The sequence below is a fragment of the Phyllobates terribilis genome, unplaced genomic scaffold, assembly GCF_046119375.1.
Source record: "Phyllobates terribilis strain yellow unplaced genomic scaffold, ASM4611937v1 Scaffold_9__5_contigs__length_417890890, whole genome shotgun sequence".
Taxonomy (NCBI): domain Eukaryota; kingdom Metazoa; phylum Chordata; class Amphibia; order Anura; family Dendrobatidae; genus Phyllobates; species Phyllobates terribilis.
This window is the reverse complement of record NW_027362769.1, coordinates 178229105-178254077: the sequence shown is the minus strand read 5'-3', so window position 1 is coordinate 178254077 and position 24973 is coordinate 178229105. Positions and strand designations below refer to the sequence as shown.

Sequence of the window (24973 nt, the reverse complement as noted above, 5' to 3'; positions counted from 1 at the left end):
TCTCTTGTACAGACTCTTCCCTCTCTTGCACAGACTCTTCCCTCTCTTGTACAAACTCTTCCCTCTCTTGTACAGACTCTTCCCTCTCTTGTACAGACTCTTCCCTCTCTTGCACAGACTCTTCCCTCTCTTGCACAGACTCTTTCCTCTCTTGTACAGACTCTTCCCTCTCTTGTACAGACTCTTCTTCCCTCTCTTGTACAGATTCTTCCCTCTCTTGCACAGACTCTTCCCTCTTGCACAGACTCTTCCCTCTCTTGTACAGACTCTTCCCTCTCTTGCACAGACTCTTCCCTCTCTTGTACAGACTCTTGCCTCTCTTGCACAGACTCTTCCCTCTCTTGCACAGACTCTTCCCTCTCTTGTACAGACTCTTTCCTCTCTTGTACAGACTCTTCCCTCTCTTGTACAGACTCTTCTTCCCTCTCTTGTACAGACTCTTTCCTCTCTTGTACAGACTCTTCCCTCTCTTGCACAGACTCTTCCCTCTCTTGTACAGACTCTTTCCTCTCTTGTACAGACTCTTCCCTCTCTTGTACAGACTCTTCCCTCTCTTTCACAGACTCTTCCCTCTTGCACAGACTCTTCCCTCTCTTGTACAGACTCTTTCCTGTCTTGCACAGACTCTTCCCTCTCTTGTACAGACTCTTCCCTCTCTTGCACAGACTCTTCCCTCTCTTGTACAAACTCTTCCCTCTCTTGTACAGACTCTTCCCTCTCTTGTACAGACTCTTCCCTCTCTTGCACAGACTCTTCCCTCTCTTGCACAGACTCTTCCCTCTCTTGTACAGACTCTTCCCTCTCTTGTACAGACTCTTCCCTCTCTTGTACAGACTCTTCCCTCTCTTGTACAGACTCTTCCCTCTCTTGCACAGACTCTTCCCTCTCTTGCACAGACTCTTCCCTCTCTTGTACAGACTCTTCCCTCTCTTGTACAGACTCTTCCCTCTCTTGTACAGACTCTTCCCTCTCTTGTACAGACTCTTTCCTCTCTTGTACAGTCTCTTCCCTCTCTTGTACAGACTCTTTCCTCTCTTGTACAGACTCTTCCCTCTCTTGTACAGACTCTTCCCTCTTTTGTACAGACTCTTCCCTCTCTTGTACAATCTCTTCCCTCTCTTGTACAGACTCTTCCCTCTCTTGCACAGACTCTTTCTTCTCTTGTACAGACTCTTCCCTCTCTTGTACAGACTCTTCCCTCTCTTGTACAGACTCTTCCCTCTCTTGTACAGACTCTTCCCTCTCTTGTACAGACTCTTCCCTCTCTTGTACTGACTCTTCCCTCTCTTGCACAGACTCTTCCCTCTCTTGTACAGACTCTTCCCTCTCTTGTACAGACTCTTTCCTCTCTTGTACAGACTCTTTCCTCTCTTACTCTCGTGTGACTACTTGGATCAGAACTCACAGGTAAGGCACACCTATTTATAGGTAAAGAGGAGGAACTCTACTTGACGACTGGTGTGTTGCTGCTGGACTTGTTCACTTCATGGATTGACAGGATAAGGGGGTAATGTTTTTATTTCAGCTTTTCAGAGAAAGTGTGTAAGGAATGTGAAGAGGAATTTTTATAGGAATGTGTGAAGGAACATACAGTTTCACCTCTATTCGCCACGCCTAAGACTTGTAGACTGCTGTATACTTGGGGGGGGGGGGGGGTCATTTGCGTTCTACAGTGATGTTTGTACAGTCTTATGATGCTGCCTTCAAATATTTACTGTAAATAACTGTAATCTGTGGTTTCCCAATTGCAAAACTACAAGTCGCAGCTTCCTCTTCTCAGGGTTTGCTGCGATTTGTACTTGAAGTCGGTTTGGTGCTTACACTTTGCAACGTTTGAGTAGGGAAATTAAGGAGACTAATGCAGAACATGGGGCTAGCCTGCAGAATGTCACCCCTGCACCAGGTCACACCAGACCCTCAGAGTAATAATGTAGACCCCAGACCAAAGCCGTTTGTGCACTCATTTAGATACAGACCCTAGACCAGGCTCCCAGAGCAGACCCCCAAATACACAGATCCTAGACTTAGCCACCTGTATACAGACACTTAGAAGATACCCCAGTGTGCAGACCCTAAACCAGCCCCTGTATACAGACCCCAAGAACAGACTCCACTTTATAAAGATCTCAGTGCTAATTTCTCTGTATACAGACCCCAGACCTACAAAAAAAGACCCCATTTTATTCAGATTCACATGAGGTTACTGGGTCCCCCTAGCTTGGCCATGTCCTGTTTCTATAGGGTCCTCCGATTCTTAGAATCTCTCACTGTTGTGTCCCCAGCAATCATTTCTAATCTACAGTAACAAGTGTTTAATTTCCCTGCAGCGCCCCCCACAGCAAAAACTAATTGCACAATTTCTATTTCAATCAGTGGGCTGATTATACATGGACATGTGGGGTCCTCCAGAGATAGAGGGGCTCTTTATACCTGGGAGCCATTTAAAGTACCTGGGCCCCTTACAACCATAATGGCCAGAGCCCCCTGATTTACACCCACATGTCCTATACTTCATCTTGAATCCCATAATATACAAATAGTGGCATTTGAGGGAAGATAACGGAGGCAGTTGACAGGTAAGTTTGAGTCCCTCATGGACGCCACCATAATTTGTAATGATGGGGAGGAGCGTTTCCATGTCAGAAGGAGAAAACGAACCGCAGACAACGACTCCTCCACGTCTTGACCTGTTTTCTTGTAACATCTGTCTGTGGTTTTTGTAGCGAAAGTCTGGACATCACAGTTGTATCATCGTCTCTCTGTGCAACGACAACCTCAACCACATGTTTATGGTGGGACATTGTGAAATCACACCCCTGGCGCCGACGACCTGGCACTCCACCAGCGATGAGACTTCGGGGCATTATTTGTGAGGAGTCTGAGATCTACATGGAGCCAAGATAATGAGACCACTTAGTGTCCATCTCCGAGCAGAACATTCTGGGGTCTACATGTCTCCAGGCATCCGGAATATTCATAGATTGTAACAAGAGGAGACAATAGAAAAATCCAAATCAACCTATTATCTATCTATCTATCATCTATCTATCTATCTATCTATCTATCTATCTATCTATCTATCTATCTATCTATCTATCTATTATCTATCTATCTATCTATCTATTATCTATCTATCTATCTATTATCTATCTATCTATCTATCTATCTATTATCTATCTATCATCTATCTATTATCTATCTATCTATCTATTATCTATCTATCTCTCTATCTGTTATCTATCTATCTATTATCTATCTATCTATTATCTATCTATCTATTATCTATCTATCTATCTATTATCTATCTATCTCTCATATCTACAGTCGAAACCAGAAGTTTCCATCCACTATATAAAAAGACACATATTCATGTTTTTCTCAATATCTGACATGAAATCAGAATAAACCTTTCCCGTTTTAGGACAATTAGGATTATACCATAATTTTTAATATTTGGCAAATTCCAGAATAATGAGAGAGAGAGAATGTTTTTTTATTTTTATTACTTACTGCAAAGTCAGAAGTTTCCATACATTTCATTAGTATTTGGTACCATTGCCCTTAAACTGAATGACTTGGGTGAAACGTTTGGGATCTCCTTCCACAGCTTCTCACAATAGTTGGTGGAATTTAGGCCGATTCCTCCTGACAAAACTGGTGTAACTGATCCCTGTTTATAGGTCGCTTTGCTCGCAGCCTTTTCAGCTTTGCCCATAAATTTTCTATAGGATTGAGATCAGGGCTTTGTGATGGCCACTCCAAAACATTGACTTTGTTATCCTTAAGCCACTTTGTTACCACTTTGCCAGTATGCTTCAGGTCATTGTCCATTTGGAAGACCTATTTCAGCCCAAGCTTTAACCTCCCGGCTGATGTCTTGAGATGTTGCTTCAGCATTGCCACATAATCTTCTTTTCTCATGATGCCATCTATTTTGTGAAGTGCACCAGTCCCTCCTGCAGCAAAACAATCCCACAACATGATGCTGCCACCCACGTGTTTCACAGTTGGGATGGTGTTCTTAGGCTTCCAAGCTTCTCCCTTTTTCCTCCAAATATAATGATGTCCATTATGGCCAAAAAATTCAATTTTAGTTTCATCAGACCACAGGACATGTCTCCAAAAATTTAGGTCTTTGTTCCTGTGTGCATTTGCAAAGATTAATCTGGCTTTTTAATGTTTCTTTTGGAGTAATGGCTTCTTCCTGGCAGAGTGGCCTTTCAGCCCATGTTACAGTACGCATTTCACTGTGGACAGTGACACAATCTTACCAGCTTCCGCCATCATCTTCACAAGGTATTTTGTTTTTGTCCTTGGGTTGATATGCACATGTCGGACCAAAGCGCGTTCATCTCTGGGACACAGAACCCGTCCCCTTCTTGAGCGGTATGATGACTGGACATTCCCATCTTGTTTGTACTTGCGTATAATTGTTTGTACAAATGAACGAGGCACCTTCAGGTATCTTGAAATTGTACCCAAGGATGAGCCAGACTTGTGCAAGTCCACAATTCTCTTCCTGATATCTTGGCTGATTTCTTTAGATTTTCCCATGATGCTACACAAAGAAGCAGTGTGTTTCAGGTGTGCATTAAAATACATCCACAGTTGTGTCTCTAAGTAACTCAGATGTTGCCAAAAACCTATCAGAAGCTTCCAAACACATGACTTCATCACATGGGCCGTCCAGAATTGTTTAAAGGCATAGTAATCTTCCTGTATGTAAACTTTTGACTTTGCAGTAAGTAATAAAAATGCCTTAAAACATTCTCTCTCTCTCATTATTCTGGCATTTGGCAAATATTAAAAATTATGATATAATCCTAATTGTCCTAAAACGGGAAAGGTTTATTCTGATTTCATGTCAGATATTGAGAAAAACATGAATATGTGTCTTTTTATATAGTGGATGGAAACTTCTGGTTTCAACTGTATCTATCTATTATCTATATATTTATCCATCATCCTCCAGTAATATTTAAAGCTGTTATCACAATTCAGTCATTGTCAGTGTGTTGATACTGGCAGCTGAGAACAAGGATCAGTTTTGTAAGGTAACTTTGGAGCCTCGTCTGGATACAGTTGTAGCAAACGATCAACATTTGCTTCTGAATGTAACCAATACTGACTCCACTAACTGAAAGCAAAAAGAGATTTTGAAAATGTTGAGGATGTCAAACACAAAGTTTCTAAATTTTACATTAACATTTAATTCCCATGATACTGGAAATCCCCATAAATTTGTGCACCCCCCTAATCTCTTCCTTCTATTGCTGGAGGAAAGACGTTTCTTATTTTGAGATCTAATTGTCTCTTTTTACAGTTTCTTGCTAATTAGAAATATGTGCTCTGGACGTCTTTGAAGGGGGCCCTTGTTCCCACCATATGTAGGCGGATTTAGTAATCTACTGATTTGTCACTTATAATATTCACGATTTGTGCTTAGAGGTTGTCCAGTAAGGACTTACACAAAAGGCAGCAGAAACTGTACAACCAGAAACGGTCATTGAACACTGCGTTCCAGTTAATATCATCATCACTGCACATTTCAGGATGAGTACAGGATATGTAACGTAATATATGTACACAGTGACTGCACCAGCAGAATAGTGAGTGCAGCTCTGGAGTATAATACAGGAGGTAACTCAGGATCAGTAATGTAATGTATGCACACAGTGACTGCACCAACAGAATAGTGAGTGCAGCTCTGGGGTATAATACAGGATGTAACTCAGGATCAGTAATGTAATGTATGTACACAGTGACTGCACCAGCAGAATAGTGAGTGCAGCTCTGGAGTATAATACAGGATGTAACTCAGGATCAGTAATGTAATGTATGTCCATAGTGACTGTGTAGCACCCTGAGGATTCGGCTGCTACAGGGGTATTGCACCTCAACCCAGAGGTGTGATATTCCACTCCCGGGTAAGGATGGAGTGTGGAACTGAGCTCAGATAGACTGCATGCACTACATACATCCCATTCCAGAGGAGCAGGCCGACGGTACTCCCACTTAGAAATGTGCAGGTACAACCGAGCCTGTTCCTGGCTGGAGTGGGAGGGGGGTGGTACATCCCATGTAGTGTAGGGGCAGATAGGGGGAGCAGTCTGGGTAGTGATAGGAGCTCATTGGGTGCTGGTCACCTGAGCTCACACATAGAGGGATATATAAGGAGGGCACCAACTTAGATCAGGGTCAGACGCTGAGAACAAGTCAGTTGGAGAGGAGAGAGAAGGAAACAGCAGCCCTGGAGAGAGAGAGAGTGGAGCAGAGAAAGACCCAGAGGGGGAAGACTGAAGGGACCCAAGAACCCAAATTAGAGCACCGGGTGAGGAGTCAGCATCAGGGTACCGGAACCCAAGCTGGTGGGGGCAAAAACAATCCCCAGCCAGAGACCGGAGACCGTGGGCAGTGTCTGTCACGGTCACCCACCACATTCACCCCGAAGGCACACCACATGCAGGGTCAGGGAACCCAGGGCCAAGGGTGTCCCAAAAGAAGGCCCGAGGGAGCTGGACCTAGGTGAATCACTGGTGGGGACGGCTGAAGAAAGGACAGAGGGAGAGCTCAGGGCCACGCTCCGGACTTGTTTGGGGGTTGGCCGGATCCAGGACCTGGTGGACGCAGCACGGCTCGGGTGGTCACTAGCAGCTGGAGTGACCAGTACAACATCTGCAGTAAGTAAACACCCTTAACTGCATAACCCGAGTCTGTCTTCATTGCCGGCTGCATCGCACCACCACAACCCCCATCCTCTGCGCCTGTCCCCTCTGAGGCTATACCCCTCCCGTTGGGGGTTATCTCACCAAGCTGCGCACCCACCATCAGCCTCAGCGGACCCTGCAGCAGCGGCGGCCACAGTGACCGCATCACAACGGGTGGCGTAGTCGACACAAAAGAACTTTAATAACATCTGTAGGACTGCCACATAACACTTAGCTTGACGCCCTGGGCACGGGACCGGGTCACAGCCGCTCGGAGACTACAACCCCCCCCATCTGATCCGGTGCCGGGTATTCCCCTCAAAAAGGAATATGTCCCAGGGGGCGCGTCAACTGCACCAGCAGAATAGTGAGTGCAGCTCTGGAGTATAATACAGGATGTAACTCAGGATCAGTAATGTAATGTATGTACACAGTGACTGCACCAGCAGAATAGTGAGTTCAGCTCCGGGGTATAATACAGGATGTAACTCAGGATCAGTAATGTAATGTATGTACACAGTGACTGCACCAGCAGAATAGTGAGTGCAGCTCTGGAGGATAATACAGGATGTAACTCAGGATCAGTACAGGATCAGTAATGTAATGTATGTACACAGTGACTCCACCAGCAGAATAGTGAGTGCAGCTCTGGAGTATAATACAGGATGTAACCCAGGATCAGTAATGTAATGTATGTACACAGTGACTGCACAAGCAGAATAGTGAGTGCAGCTCTGGAGTATAATACAGGATGTAACTCAGGATCAGTAATGTAATGTATGTACACAGTGACTGCACCAGCAGAATAGTGAGTGCAGCTCTGGAGTATAATACAGGATGTAACTCAGGATCAGTAATGTAATGTATGTACACAGTGACTGCACCAGCAGAATAGTGAGTGCAGCTCTGTAGTATAATACAGGATGTAACTCAGGATCAGTAATGTAATGTATGTACACAGTGACTGCACCAGCAGAATAGTGAGTGCAGCTCTGGAGTATAATACTGGAGGTAACTCAGGATCAGTACAGGATCAGTAATGTAATGTATGTACACAGTGACTGCACAAGCAGAATAGTGAGTGCAGCTCTGGAGTTTATGGGGTATATCTTATACATCTCTTCTGAATGTAAACTATGTTTCAATTGCCCCTTATCTTTATGTCCTTTGCTTGCAGCCAGTGAATGGTCATAGGTCTTTTTCTGCTCACACTGCTGCAGTTTGTTACAATGTGTCAGTGCAGTGGATTCTCTATGAACAAATCAAATGCACATACTGTATATCTCTTGTATCTTCGCCTCCGGGAACATAAGTCTTACCTATACTGATACATTGTAAGGACTAGGTGCATTGTACCAAATGGCAAACTAACTTCTGCTACCATAAAACTCATCTCTTCTTCATCTGAATTGTATTTTAATATAATCATTATCAGATTATCTAGACGTCAATGTGTTATTGAGAGACGCTACAAGGTATGTACATACTTAGATTTACAAATATTTAGAGCTGCAGATAAATTCAAAGATGGCAGCGATCCTGCATGCTGATGGTTTCCAGATATCAAAACTGTTTTTACAGACTGCTCGCAATTTACAAAGAGCTGGTCTGGACTAATGAACATAAGTGTTGTAATCCCGGATTTTACATGAATTGACTACACTGTAGAAAGCAAAAAGTTGAACAATGGGTTTTCATGGCTTTCAGCCAAAGGTGGGATGATGACGAGGAAGTGATGCCAGCATCAACAGGTCAGTGTCATGATGACAGCACGGCCGGCCCTGTCCTGGTGGGGAACATCTGCTTCTCTGTGATTGTAGAGAAATGACCCTGAGAAACCCAATGTCACCGTAACAACAAGTCCTGAAGCTCTGGCGCAGCGGCTCATGTGCTCTGAGGTTGTGGTGCTCGTTCTCCTGGGGTCACTTCTTCATATGTAAAGGCCATTTCAAAAAATAATGTAATAAAATTAAAAGAAAAATAATTTGTTTCTTGGCAAAAAGTTTCTGGGAAAACTGTGTGACAGCCAATGTGACACCTTTACACCTTCAACAAGGGTTTATCACCCAGCTTTCCCACCCTCCTGAATGGCAAATCGCCCTGGTTCCTTTACTCTTAAGAGATGAGCAAATCCATTTGTAACAAATTGAAGTTGTCACAAATTTCCCAAAAGTTTTGTATTCTGGTGAATATAACATGTTAAAGTTTCAGTTTGTACAAAACCTGACAAATGTCAGATATCTGGGGAGCTTGTTGATCGAAGACTTTCCATTCTTCCTACCATGGGCATAAATACAATAACTGTAGGGGCGGCCATCGCACCCGGGCTCAGATCCTAGGGGGCTCAAAAAGTCATTTTGGGCCCATATAAAAAGACCAATGCTATGAAAGGCTTGCAACAATTGAGGGCCCCGTTGGAGCTTTTGCATTGGGGCCCAAGAGCTTCAAGTCACAGCTGTGCTTCCTACTGATTTTACTTGAACAAAATTATTATTATTATTATTTATTATTATAGTGCCATTTATTCCATGGCGCTTTACATGTGATAGGGATATACATAGCAAAAACATTTACATAAGTTTATCAAAACAAGTCAAAATAATATTAAGCAAATTTGCCTGGAACGAAATCTCATCAGAATCTCTCATCTGTAATCTAAAATAAATCAGACAACTTCTTTAGACATAGTTATGGTGACCCGGTTGTCACCCAGCTTTCCCAGAGACAGATATAATATTTCAACCTCGCTGTCTTCGCCACAGGCCATGTTTTCTAGTCTGAATGTTTTTTTTCCCGTCCCCTTCTTTCTTATTCTCGGGAGTTTTTTTTTCACACGGTTCTCCAGTGATTTTGGCTTCTTTCAGCTCTGAACAGTGTGAGCAAATCTCAAATCTGTGACGCCCAATATCAGTGTCATCAGATGTGATCCCTGACTGCAGGGCCGAGATAAGCAGGGGCTGCACACTGGGACCAGGGTTTACTGCAGTCACCAGATGTTACATTGTGGTCATTGTCAAAATCCCCTCCAGGAAGCTCTTGGGGCTTCCTTTCTCCACTTTTCCTACATTTCCAGACATTAAAGAGATTTTCTGGTTTCAGATAAATAAAAGTGAATCAAAAAAGAAAAGTTCTACAACTTTCTAATATATTTTATGTATCCTAAAATTTGTAAAGTGCTGAGGAATATGTTGGCGCTATAAAAAATAAAATTATTATTATTATGTATCAATTTCTGATTAGCTCCAATATCTCTGCTTGCTGTAAATGAATGAGAACACAGTTACAGTTACAGATTACAATTTCTATACACAGCTAGTGAATGCATTTGTTTGGAGTTGCTTTTCTCTGTGACTCCTGATACATTGTAACAAACTGTTGGAGGGATTTGTGCAGCTGTTGCTGATGTATTTAGCTTACAGTATTGTCTAGACTGGATACAAATGTATCCACTTCTCAGATAACAATAGGAGCAGTTATTTACAAGTTCGAATCCTGTGGATGTAAACAATTGTTCTCAGTCACTGACAGCAAGCGGAGATGTTGAACATTGTTAAACATTGAAACACAAAGACTACTACAAAGTCATAGAACTTTTCAGTTGCATAGTTATTAAGTTTCATTAACCTAAATCTGGAAAAAAACATATTAAAGACATCACAGTCCAGCCACTGTCACCTCCAATGACTTTCAGGTCTGCAAGGTTTATGGGTTGGTCTGCCTGCAGATTCAGCAGTTCTAAGTGCAGCTTTGGATGTGACTGGAGAATAAAGCACAATGTAGATGCATGTTGGTTAGTAATGCAGAATGTTTCTCTCTGGTTGTTGAGTTTCTGACAGTACACTCCAACTTTTTGCTCAGTGTCCAGTGACTTTTTTGACGCTGTGTCTTTTGATAACTGGGATGAAAGAAAAATACTTATACCTACAATGCAGAACAGTCAGAAGATGTAGCAGAGACGAGTCTGTCATCTCCCAAGGGGACGAATGTTATTTGTGGACCTCATGTAAACTTGAATTATTACAGCGCTCAATCTCGTCTCGGCTACATCTGTATCTCAGACGTCACCTTTGATCCCATTGATCTTGATATCTTTCCATTTCGGTGACGGATAAGTTTTGATTTGTTTGGGAGATTAGAGGAAATGTTTCTGTGCCATAAAATAATAATAGAATGAACAGCGGTGGCTGAATGGAAAATCCCCGGAGCTCATCGCAGATCGCCAGGTTTACAGGACCAGTGTGGCCTGTGTAGGTGTGGATACAGGTTTATGTCCATTGTAAAACGGTCTCACCCTCCACCCCGCGGACTCTGCTCGGCCCGGGTCACCTGCTCTCATAACCTGCAGGGGCAGCAGCCGGGAAATGAAGGGATTCTTAACAAACTGCAATATTCTGAAAATCAAATAATTGATTTACACTCTGGCTCTCCAGCCCTCGGGAGACTACAACTCCCAGCACACTGGCAGAGACAAATGAGGGGCGCTGTGCAATGGGTCCTTTACAGTCCAATATCTCATCATAATGCACATTTCCGCCTGCTTTGGATCCGCACTTACCTTTTGTGACCCAGTGCGGCTGCAAAAGTTGCACCAATGATATGTTTGCGCCTGATCCCCCTTAGACTCACCATAAATGGTGCAAATATAGCAGTCACGTCAGGGGCCTGAGGGTGGCAGAGAACCCATTGCCACATTGGGAGACCCCAGTATGTACACTATGTAGATGGGGACCCCAAGTTTTGCCTCCACTCTGACCCTAAAGAACCTTAGATTGTAATCCCCTGGTATATAACTTAAAGCTGCATCTCACTACATTAGAATATCATCAAACAGTTAATTTATTTCAGTTCTTCAATACAAAAAGCGAAACTCCCATATTATATAGAGTCATTACACACAGAGGGATCTATTATATAGAGTCATTACACGCAGAGGGATCTATTATATAGAGTCATTACACACAGAGTGATCTATTATATAGAGTCATTACACACAGAGGGATCTATTATATAGAGTCATTACACGCAGAGGGATCTATTATATAGAGTCATTACACACAGAGTGATCTATTATATAGAGTCATTACACACAGAGGGATCTATTATATAGAGTCATTACACACAGAGTGATCTATTATATAGAGTCATTACACACAGAGGGATCTATTATATAGAGTCATTACACACAGAGGGATCTATTATATAGAGTCATTACACACAGAGGGATCTATTATATAGAGTCATTACACACAGAGGGATCTATTATATAGAGTCATTACACACAGAGGGATCTATTATATAGAGTCATTACACACAGAGGGATCTATTATATAGAGTCATTACACCCAGAGGGATCTATTATATAGAGTCATTACACACAGAGGGATCTATTATATAGAGACATTACACACAGAGGGATCTATTATATAGAGTCATTACACACAGAGGGATCTATTATATAGAGTCATTACACACAGAGTGATCTATTATATAGAGTCATTACACACAGAGGGATCTATTATATAGAGTCATTACACACAGAGGGATCTATTATATAGAGTCATTACACACAGAGGGATCTATTATATAGAGTCATTACACGCAGAGGGATCTATTATATAGAGTCATTACACACAGAGTGATCTATTATATAGAGTCATTACACACAGAGGGATCTATTATATAGAGTCATTACACGCAGAGGGATCTATTATATAGAGTCATTACACACAGAGGGATCTATTATATAGAGTCATTACACACAGAGGGATCTATTATATAGAGTCATTACACACAGAGTGATCTATTATATAGAGTCATTACACACAGAGGGATCTATTATATAGAGTCATTACACACAGAGGGATCTATTATATAGAGTCATTACACACAGAGGGATCTATTATATAGAGTCATTACATACAGAGGGATCTATTATATAGAGTCATTACACACAGAGGGATCTATTATATAGAATCATTACACACAGAGCGATCTTTTATATAGAGTCATTACACACAGAGGGATCTATTATATAGAGTAATTACACACAGAGGGATCTATTATATAGAGTCATTACACACAGAGGGATCTATTATATAGAGACATTACACACAGAGAGATCTATTATATAGAGTCATTACACACAGAGGGATCTATTATATAGAGTCATTACACACAGAGGGATCTATTATATAGTCATTACACACATGGATCTATTATATAGAGTCATTACACACAGAGGGATCTATTATATAGAGTCATTACACACAGAGGGATCTATTATATAGAGTCATTACACACAGAGGGATCTATTATATAGAGTCATTACACACAGAGGGATCTATTATATAGAGTCATTACACACAGAGGGATCTATTATATAGAGTCATTACACACAGAGGGATCTATTATATAGAGTCATTACACACAGAGGGATCTATTATATAGAGTCATTACACACAGAGGGATCTATTATATAGAGTCATTACACACAGAGCGATCTATCATATAGAGTCATTACACACAGAGGGATCTATTCTATAGAATCATTACACACAGTGATCTATTATATAGAGTCATTACACACAGAGTGATCTATTCTATAGAGTCATTATACACAGAGGGATCTCTTATATAGAGTCATTACACACAGAGCGATCTATTATATAGAGTCATTACACGCAGAGGGATCTATTATATAGAGTCATTACACACAGAGCGATCTATTATATAGAGTCATTACACACAGAGGGATCTATTCTATAGAGTCATTACACACAGTGATCTATTATATAGAGTCATAACACACAGAGTGATCTATTCTATAGAGTCATTACACACAGAGGGATCTATTATATAGAGTCATTACACACAGAGGGATCTATTATATAGAGTCATTACACACAGAGGGATCTATTATATAGAGTCATTACACACAGAGCGATCTATTATATAGAGTCATTACACACAGAGGGATCTATTCTATAGAGTCATTACACACAGTGATCTATTATATAGAGTCATTACCCATAGAGGGATCTATTATATAGAGTCATTACCCACAGAGGGATCTATTATATAGAGTCATTACACACAGAGGGATCTATTATGTAGAGTCATTACACACAGAGGGATCTATTATATAGAGTCATTACACACAGAGCGATCTATTATATAGAGTCATTACACAGAAGGATCTATTATATAGAGTCATTACACACAGATGGATCTATTATATAGAGTCATTACACACAGAGGGATCTATTATATAGAGTCATTACACACAGAGCGATCTATTATATAGAGTCATTACACACAGAGGGATCTATTATATAGAGTCATTACACACAGAGCGATCTATTATATAGAGTCATTACACAGAAGGATCTATTATATAGAGTCATTACACACAGATGGATCTATTATATAGAGTCATTACACACAGAGGGATCTATTATATAGAATCATTACACGCAGAGGGATCTATTATGTAGAGTGATTACACACAGAGGGATCTATTATATAGAGTCATTACACACAGAGCGATCTATTATATAGAGTCATTACACGCAGAGGGATCTATTATATAGAGTCATTACACACAGAGGGATCTATTACATAGAGTCATTACACGCAGAGGGATTTATTATATAGAGTCATTACACGCAGAGGGATCTATTATATAGAGTCATTACACACAGAGGGATGTATTATATAGAGTCATTACACGCAGAGGGATCTATTATATAGAGTCATTACACGCAGAGGGATCTATTATATAGAGTCATTACACGCAGAGGGATCTATTATATAGAGTCATTACACGCAGAGGGATCTATTATATAGAGTCATTACAAGCAGAGGGATCTATTATATAGAGTCATTACACGCAGAGGGATCTATTATATAGAGTCATTACACGCAGAGGGATCTATTATATAGAGTCATTACACGCAGAGGGATCTATTATATAGAGTCATTACACGCAGAGGAATCTATTATATAGAGTCATTACACGCAGGGGGATCTATTATATAGAGTCATTACACACAGAGGGATCTATTATATAGAGTCATTACACACAGAGGGATCTATTATATAGAGTCACTACACACAGAGGGACCTATTATATAGAGTCACTACACACAGAGTGATCTATTCTATAGAGTCATTACACACAGAGGGATCTATTATATAGAGTCATTACCCATAGAGGGATCTATTATATAGAGTCATTACCCACAGAGGGATCTATTATATAGTCATTACACACAGAGGGATCTATTATGTAGAGTCATTACACACAGAGGGATCTATTATATAGAGTCATTACACACAGAGCGATCTATTATATAGAGTCATTACACAGAAGGATCTATTATATAGAGTCATTACACACAGATGGATCTATTATATAGAGTCATTACACACAGAGGGATCTATTATATAGAGTCATTACACACAGAGCGATCTATTATATAGAGTCATTACACACAGAGGGATCTATTATATAGAGTCATTACACGCAGAGGGATCTATTATGTAGAGTGATTACACACAGAGGGATCTATTATATAGAGTCATTACACACAGAGCGATCTATTATATAGAGTCATTACACAGAAGGATCTATTATATAGAGTCATTACACACAGATGGATCTATTGTATAGAGTCATTACACACAGAGGGATCTATTATATAGAGTCATTACACGCAGAGCTATCTATTATATAGAGTCATTACACGCAGAGCGATCTATTATATAGAGCCATTACACACAGAGGGATCTATTATATAGAGTCATTACACGCAGAGGGATCTATTATATAGAGTCATTACACATAGAGCGATCTATTATATAGAGTCATTACACGCAGAGCGATCTATTATATAGAGTCATTACACGCAGAGGGATCTATTATATAGAGTCATTACACACAGAGGGATCTATTATATAGAGTCATTACACACAGAGGGATCTATTATATAGAGTCATTACACACAGAGGGATCTATTATATAGAGTCACTACACACAGAGGGACCTATTATATAGAGTCACTACACACAGAGGGATCTATTATATAGAGTCATTACACACAGAGGGATCTATTATATAGAGTCATTACACACAGAGGGATCTATTATATAGAGTCATTATACACAGAGGGATCTATTATATAGAGTCATTACACGCAGAGCGATCTATTATATAGAGTTATTACACACAGAGGGATCTATTATATAGAGTCATTACACGCAGAGCGATCTATTATATAGAGTCATTACACGCAGAGGGATCTATTATATAGAGTCATTACACACAGAGGGATCTATTATATAGAGACATTACACAGAGGGATCTAATATATAGAGTCATTACACACAGAGGGATCTATTACATAGAGTCATTACACGCAGAGGGATTTATTATATAGAGTCATTACACGCAGAGGGATCTATTATATAGAGTCATTAAACACAGAGGGATGTATTATATAGAGTCATTACACGCAGAGGGATCTATTATATAGAGTCATTACACGCAGAGGGATCTATTATATAGAGTCATTACACGCAGAGGGATCTATTATATAGAGTCATTACACGCAGAGGGATCTATTATATAGAGTCATTACAAGCAGAGGGATCTATTATATAGAGTCATTACACGCAGAGGGATCTATTATATAGAGTCATTACACGCAGAGGGATCTATTATATAGAGTCATTACACGCAGAGGGATCTATTATATAGAGTCATTACACGCAGAGGAATCTATTATATAGAGTCATTACACGCAGAGGGATCTATTATATAGAGTCATTACACACAGAGGGATCTATTATATAGAGTCATTACACACAGAGGGATCTATTATATAGAGTCACTACACACAGAGGGACCTATTATATAGAGTCACTACACACAGAGGGATCTATTATATAGAGTCAGTACACACAGAGGGATCTATTATATAGAGTCATTACACACAGAGGGATCTATTATATAGATTCATTATACACAGAGGGATCTATTATATAGAGTCATTACACGCAGAGCGATCTATTATATAGAGTCATTACACACAGAGGGATCTATTATATAGAGTCATTACACGCAGAGTGATCTATTATATAGAGTCTTTACACGCAGAGGGATCTATTATATAGAGTCATTACACACAGAGGGATCTATTATATAGAGACATTACACAGAGGGATCTAATATATAGAGTCATTACACACAGAGGGATCTATTACATAGAGTCATTACACGCAGAGGGATTTATTATATAGAGTCATTACACGCAGAGGGATCTATTATATAGAGTCATTAAACACAGAGGGATGTATTATATAGAGTCATTACACGCAGAGGGATCTATTATATAGAGTCATTACACGCAGAGGGATCTATTATATAGAGTCATTACACGCAGAGGGATCTATTATATAGAGTCATTACAAGCAGAGGGATCTATTATATAGAGTCATTACACGCAGAGGGATCTATTATATAGAGTCATTACACGCAGAGGGATCTATTATATAGAGTCATTACACGCAGAGGGATCTATTATATAGAGTCATTACACGCAGAGGAATCTATTATATAGAGTCATTACACGCAGAGGGATCTATTATATAGAGTCATTACACACAGAGGGATCTATTATATAGAGTCATTACACACAGAGGGATCTATTATATAGAGTCACTACACACAGAGGGACCTATTATATAGAGTCACTACACACAGAGGGATCTATTATATAGAGTCAGTACACACAGAGGGATCTATTATATAGAGTCATTACACACAGAGGGATCTATTATATAGATTCATTATACACAGAGGGATCTATTATATAGAGTCATTACACGCAGAGCGATCTATTATATAGAGTCATTACACACAGAGGGATCTATTATATAGAGTCATTACACGCAGAGTGATCTATTATATAGAGTCATTACACGCAGAGGGATCTATTATATAGAGTCATTACACACAGAGGGATCTATTATATAGAGACATTACACAGAGGGATCTAATATATAGAGTCATTACACACAGAGGGATCTATTACATAGAGTCATTACACACAGAGGGATCTATTATATAGAGTCATTACACGCAGAGGGATCTATTATATAGAGTCATTACACACAGAGGGATGTATTATATAGAGTCATTACACGCAGAGGGATCTATTATATAGAGTCATTACACGCAGAGCGATCTATTATATAGAGTCATTACACGCAGAGGGATCTATTATATAGAGTCATTACACGCAGAGGGATCTATTATATAGAGTCATTACAAGCGGAGGGATCTATTATATAGAGTCATTACACGCAGAGGGATCTATTATATAGAGTCATTACACGCAGAGGGATCTATTATATAGAGTCATTACACACAGAGGGATCTATTATATAGAGTCATTACACGCAGAGGAATCTATTATATAGAGTCATTACACGTAGAGGGATCTATTATATAGAGTCATTACACACAGAAGGATCTATTATATAGAGTCATTACACACAGAGGGATCTATTATATAGAGTCACTACACACAGAGGGATCTATTATATAGAGTCACTACACACAGAGGGATCTATTATATAGAGTCATTACACGCAGAGGGATCTATTATATAGAGTCATTACACGCAGAGGGACCTATTATATAGAGTCAATACATGCAGAGGGATCTATTATATAGAGTCATTACACGCAGAGGGATCTATTATATAGAGTCATTACACGCAGAGGGATCTATTATATAGAGTCATTACATGCAGAGCGATCTATTATATAGAGTCATTACACGCAGAGGGATCTATTATATAGAGTCATTACACGCAGAGCGATCTATTATATAGAGTCATTGCACACAGAGGGATCTATTATATAGATTCATTATACACAGAGGGATCTATTCTATAGAGTCATTACACACAGTGATCTATTATATAGAGTCATTACACACAGAGTGATCTATTCTATAGAGTCATTACACACAGAGGGATCTATTATATAGAGTCATTACCCATAGAGGGATCTATTATATAGAGTCATTACCCACAGAGGGATCTATTATATAGAGTCATTACACACAGAGGGATCTATTATGTAGAGTCATTACACACAGAGGGATCTATTATATAGAGTCATTACACACAGAGCGATCTATTATATAGAGTCATTACACAGAAGGATCTATTATATAGAGTCATTACACACAGATGGATCTATTATATAGAGTCATTACACACAGAGGGATCTATTATATAGAGTCATTACACACAGAGCGATCTATTATATAGAGTCATTACACACAGAGGGATCTATTATATAGAGTCATTACACGCAGAGGGATCTATTATGTAGAGTGATTACACACAGAGGGATCTATTATATAGAGTCATTACACACAGAGCGATCTATTATATAGAGTCATTACACAGAAGGATCTATTATATAGAGTCATTACACACAGATGGATCTATTATATAGAGTCATTACACACAGAGGGATCTATTGTATAGAGTCATTACACAAAGAGGGATCTATTATATAGAGTCATTACACACAGAGGGATCTATTATATAGAGTCATTACACACAGAGGGATCTATTATATAGAGTCATTACACACAGAGCGATCTATTATATAGAGTCATTACACACAGAGGGATCTATTATATAGAGTCATTACACGCAGAGCGATCTATTATATAGAGTCATTACACGCAGAGCGATCTATTATATAGAGTCATTACACGTAGAGCGATCTATTATATAGAGTCATTACACGCAGAGCGATCTATTATATAGAGTCATTACACGCAGAGGGATCTATTATATAGAGTCATTACACACAGAGTGATCTATTATATAGAGTCATTACACACAGAGGGATCTATTATATAGAGTCATTACACACAGAGGGATCTATTATATAGAGTCATTACACACAGAGGGATCTATTATATAGAGTCACTGCACACAGAGGGACCTATTATATAGAGTCAATACACACAGAGGGATCTATTATATAGAGTCATTACACACAGAGGGATCTATTACATAGAGTCATTACACACAGAGGGATCTATTATATAGATTCATTATACACAGAGGGATCTATTATATAGAGTCATTACACGCAGAGCGTTCTATTATATAGAGTTATTACACACAGAGGGATCTATTATATAGAGTCATTACACGCAGAGCGATCTATTATATAGAGTCATTACACAGAAGGATCTATTATATAGAGTCATTACACACAGATGGATCTATTATATAGAGTCATTACACACAGAGGGATCTATTATATAGAGTCATTACACACAGAGCGATCTATTATATAGAGTCATTACACACAGAGGGATCTATTATATAGAGTCATTACACGCAGAGGGATCTATTATGTAGAGTGATTACACACAGAGGGATCTATTATATAGAGTCATTACACACAGAGCGATCTATTATATAGAGTCATTACACAGAAGGATCTATTATATAGAGTCATTACACACAGATGGATCTATTATATAGAGTCATTACACACAGAGGGATCTATTGTATAGAGTCATTACACAAAGAGGGATCTATTATATAGAGTCATTACACACAGAGGGATCTATTATATAGAGTCATTACACACAGAGGGATCTATTATATAGAGTCATTACACACAGAGCGATCTATTATATAGAGTCATTACACACAGAGGGATCTATTATATAGAGTCATTACACGCAGAGCGATCTATTATATAGAGTCATTACACGCAGAGCGATCTATTATATAGAGTCATTACACGTAGAGCGATCTATTATATAGAGTCATTACACGCAGAGCGATCTATTATATAGAGTCATTACACGCAGAGGGATCTATTATATAGAGTCATTACACACAGAGTGATCTATTATATAGAGTCATTACACACAGAGGGATCTATTATATAGAGTCATTACACACAGAGGGATCTATTATATAGAGTCATTACACACAGAGGGATCTATTATATAGAGTCACTGCACACAGAGGGACCTATTATATAGAGTCACTACACACAGAGGGATCTATTATATAGAGTCATTACACACAGAGGGATCTATTACATAGAGTCATTACACACAGAGGGATCTATTATATAGATTCATTATACACAGAGGGATCTATTATATAGAGTCATTACACGCAGAGCGTTCTATTATATAGAGTTATTACACACAGAGGGATCTATTATATAGAGTCATTACACGCAGAGCGATCTATTATATAGAGTCATTACACGCAGAGGGATCTATTATATAGAGTCATTACACACAGAGGGATCTAATATATAGAGACATTACACAGAGAGATCTAATATATAGAGTCATTACACACAGAGGGATCTATTACATAGAGTCATTACACGCAGAGGGATCTATTATATAGAGTCATTACACGCAGAGGGATCTATTATATAGAGTCATTACACGCAGAGGAATCTATTATATAGAGTCATTACACGCAGAGGGATCTATTATATAGAGTCATTACACACAGAGGGATCTATTATACAGAGTCATTACACACAGAGGGATCTATTATATAGAGTCACTACACACAGAGGGACCTATTATATAGAGTCACTACACACAGAGGGATCTATTATATAGAGTCATTACACGCAGAGGGATCTATTATATAGAGTCATTACACGCAGAGGGACCTATTATATAGAGTCAATACATGCAGAGGGATCTATTATATAGAGTCATTACACGCAGAGGGATCTATTATATAGAGTCATTACACGCAGAGGGATCTATTATATAGAGTCATTACACGCAGAGCGATCTATTATATAGAGTCATTACACGCAGAGGGATCTATTATATAGAGTCATTACACGCAGAGCGATCAATGATATAGAGTCATTACACACCGAGGGATCTATTATATAGAGTCATTACACACAGAGGGATCTATTATATAGAGTCATTACACACAGAGGGATCTATTATATAGAGTCACTACACACAGAGGGACCTATTATATAGAGTCACTACACACAGAGGGATCTATTATATAGAGTCATTACACACAGAGGGATCTATTATATAGAGTCATTACACACAGAGGGATCTATTATATAGAGTCACTACACACAGAGGGACCTATTATATAGAGTCACTACACACAGAGGGATCTATTATATAGAGTCAGTACACACAGAGGGATCTATTATATAGAGTCATTACACACAGAGGGATCTATTATATAGATTCATTATACACAGAGTGATCTATTATATAGAGTCATTACATGCAGAGCGATCTATTATATAGAGTCATTACACACAGAGGGATCTATTATATAGAGTCATTACACGCAGAGCGATCTATTATATAGAGTCATTACACGCAGAGGGATCTATTATATAGAGTCATTACACACAGAGGGATCTATTATATAGAGACATTACACAGAGGGATCTAATATATAGAGTCATTACACACAGAGGGATCTATTACATAGAGTCATTACACGCAGAGGGATCTATTATATAGAGTCATTACACGCAGAGGGATCTATTATATAGAGTCATTACACACAGAGGGATGTATTATATAGAGTCATTACACGCAGAGGGATCTATTATATAGAGTCATTACACGCAGAGGGATCTATTATATAGAGTCATTACACGCAGAGGGATCTATTATATAGAGTCATTACATGCAGAGGGATCTATTATATAGAGTCATTACAAGCAGAGGGATCTATTATATAGAGTCATAAAGACGCAGAGGGATCTATTATATAGAGTCATTACACGCAGAGGGATCTATTATATAGAGTCATTACACGCAGAGGGATCTATTATATAGAGTCATTACCCGCAGAGGAATCTATTATATAGAGTCATTACACGCAGAGGGATCTATTATATAGAGTCATTACACACAGAGGGATCTATTATATAGAGTCATTACACACAGAGGGATCTATTATATAGAGTCACTACACACAGAGGGACCTATTATATAGAGTCACTACACACAGAGGGACCTATTATATAGAGTCACTACACACAGAGGGATCTATTATATAGAGTCATTACACACAGAGGGATCTATTATATAGAGTCATTACACACAGAGGGATCTATTATATAGATTCATTATATACAGAGGGATCTATTATATAGAGTCATTACACACAGAGGGATCTATTATATAGAGTCATCACACACAGAGGGATCTATTATATAGAGTCATTACACACAGAGCGGTCTATTATATAGAGTCATTACACACAGAGGGATCTATTATATGGAGTCATTACACACAGAGGGATCTATTATATAGATTCATTATACACAGAGGGATCTATTATATAGAGTCATTACACGCAGAGCGTTCTATTATATAGAGTTATTACACACAGAGGGATCTATTATATAGAGTCATTACACGCAGAGCGATCTATTATATAGAGTCATTACACGCAGAGGGATCTATTATATAGAGTCATTACACACAGAGGGATCTATTATATAGAGACATTACACAGAGGGATCTAATATATAGAGTCATTACACACAGAGGGATCTATTACATAGAGTCATTACACGCAGAGGGATTTATTATATAGAGTCATTACACGCAGAGGGATCTATTATATAGAGTCATTACACACAGAGGGATGTATTATATAGAGTCATTACACGCAGAGGGATCTATTATATAGAGTCATTACACGCAGAGGGATCTATTATATAGAGTCATTACACGCAGAGGGATCTATTATATAGAGTCATTACAAGCAGAGGGATCTATTATATAGAGTCATCACACGCAGAGGGATCTATTATATAGAGTCATTACACGCAGAGGGATCTATTATATAGAGTCATTACACGCAGAGGGATCTATTATATAGAGTCATTACACGCAGAGGAATCTATTATATAGAGTCATTACACGCAGAGGGATCTATTATATAGAGTCATTACACACAGAGGGATCTATTATACAGAGTCATTACACACAGAGGGATCTATTATATAGAGTCACTACACACAGAGGGACCTATTATATAGAGTCACTACACACAGAGGGATCTATTATATAGAGTCATTACACGCAGAGGGATCTATTATATAGAGTCATTACACGCAGAGGGACCTATTATATAGAGTCAATACATGCAGAGGGATCTATTATATAGAGTCATTACACGCAGAGGGATCTATTATATAGAGTCATTACACGCAGAGGGATCTATTATATAGAGTCATTACACGCAGAGCGATCTATTATATAGAGTCATTACACGCAGAGGGATCTATTATATAGAGTCATCACACGCAGAGCGATCTATGATATAGAGTCATTACACACCGAGGGATCTATTATATAGAGGCATTACACACAGAGGGATCTATTATATAGAGTCATTACACACAGAGGGATCTATTATATAGAGTCACTACACACAGAGGGACCTATTATATAGAGTCACTACACACAGAGGGATCTATTATATAGAGTCATTACACACAGAGGGATCTATTATATAGAGTCATTACACACAGAGGGATCTATTATATAGAGTCACTACACACAGAGGGACCTATTATATAGAGTCACTACACACAGAGGGATCTATTATATAGAGTCAGTACACACAGAGGGATCTATTATATAGAGTCATTACACACAGAGGGATCTATTATATAGATTCATTATACAGAGAGTGATCTATTATATAGAGTCATTACATGCAGAGCGATCTATTATATAGAGTCATTACACACAGAGGGATCTATTATATAGAGTCATTACACGCAGAGCGATCTATTATATAGAGTCATTACACGCAGAGGGATCTATTATATAGAGTCATTACACACAGAGGGATCTATTATATAGAGACATTACACAGAGGGATCTAATATATAGAGTCATTACACACAGAGGGATCTATTACATAGAGTCATTACACGCAGAGGGATCTATTATATAGAGTCATTACACGCAGAGGGATCTATTATATAGAGTCATTACACACAGAGGGATGTATTATATAGAGTCATTACACGCAGAGGGATCTATTATATAGAGTCATTACACGCAGAGGGATCTATTATATAGAGTCATTACACGCAGAGGGATCTATTATATAGAGTCATTACATGCAGAGGGATCTATTATATAGAGTCATTACAAGCAGAGG

At 39.1% G+C, this 24973-nt stretch overlaps 1 long non-coding RNA gene across 1 annotated transcript in view; it reads left to right on the top strand.

Moving 5' to 3' along the window:
* The first annotated feature begins 6012 nt into the window (after window positions 1–6012).
* Window positions 6013–24973, top strand: part of LOC141161918 (uncharacterized) — an 87394-nt gene continuing 68433 nt past the window's right edge. The window contains exon 1 of the long non-coding RNA XR_012250706.1: window positions 6013–7074. This is a non-coding gene — a long non-coding RNA (uncharacterized lncRNA). The remainder of the gene's footprint in view (window positions 7075–24973) is intronic.